The sequence below is a fragment of the Limulus polyphemus genome, unplaced genomic scaffold, assembly GCF_000517525.1.
Source record: "Limulus polyphemus unplaced genomic scaffold, Limulus_polyphemus-2.1.2 Scaffold865, whole genome shotgun sequence".
NCBI lineage: Eukaryota > Metazoa > Arthropoda > Merostomata > Xiphosura > Limulidae > Limulus > Limulus polyphemus.
The window spans coordinates 384,640-385,543 of NW_013666475.1; the positions used below are offsets into that span (position 1 = coordinate 384,640).

Below are 904 nucleotides of genomic sequence, written 5' to 3' on the forward strand. Positions count from 1 at the left end.
CTTCAATTATACCAAAAAAGGTAATAACTGTTGTTTCCTGACTTGCAGCATGAAGACATGCTAAGTTCAAACTATTGTCACAGTTTATAAACACTGCTTTTGGATTTTTATTCAGAATTCTTTGTTGAACGCCTGACAGATGACCTGACATGACAGCAGCATTATCATAACATTGTGAACAACAATCACTCAATAAAATTCCATCCGCTTCTAGTTTTGTGCTTATTGTTTTCACAATATTGACAGCGGCTTTTGCCTTTATCTGTATAAAGTCAATAAATGACTCTTTGACTTCTACTTTTTTTGTCTTAAAGTCAATGTCAACAAACCGAATCACTTGGGCCAATTGCTCGCGATGGGCTAAATCAGGTGTGGAATCAAACAGAATACCATAGTATTTGTTTCTACGAATTTCTGACAAACAATAATTTCGCAAATGTGAAGCCATGCGTTTTATAAACTCATTTTGGATTTCAGGAGAAAGATAAGATGTTGACGATTGCTTGTTTTTAACATGCTCTAAATGCTCTTTCATGACTGGATCATACTTTGCTAATAACTGCAAAAGTGACAGGAAATTTCCAGGGTTTTCTTTTGAGGCTATGTCCTCAGTATGACCACAAAATGCAAGATTCTGAGAAGCTAAATATTGTGTAAAATCCAGCAACCATCACAGTACATATCTCCATTTATTTTTTTTCTTGCTGAATTTGCCTTTGCAGCTCTTCATCAATGCTACTTTGAATACGAATTCGGCGCTCAATTTCTTTCCAAGCAGCAAATGACTCACGATTTTCATGGGCATTTAACTTTTAATTTTTTTCCACTTAGATAATCCACCCCGTGTTTTGAAAGCAGACCGACTATCGGATGTCATACATGCAGATGAAAAAAAGAAGACAAC

General features: G+C 35.6%; 1 protein-coding gene across 1 annotated transcript in view; it reads right to left on the minus strand.

Annotated features, from left to right (window-relative positions):
* LOC106460931 (protein slit-like) overlaps nucleotides 1–904 on the minus strand; it is a gene marked incomplete at its 5' end in the record, with an annotated part of 55,542 nt that overhangs the window by 39,705 nt on the left and 14,933 nt on the right. The gene's annotated exons all lie outside the window — the stretch shown is intronic.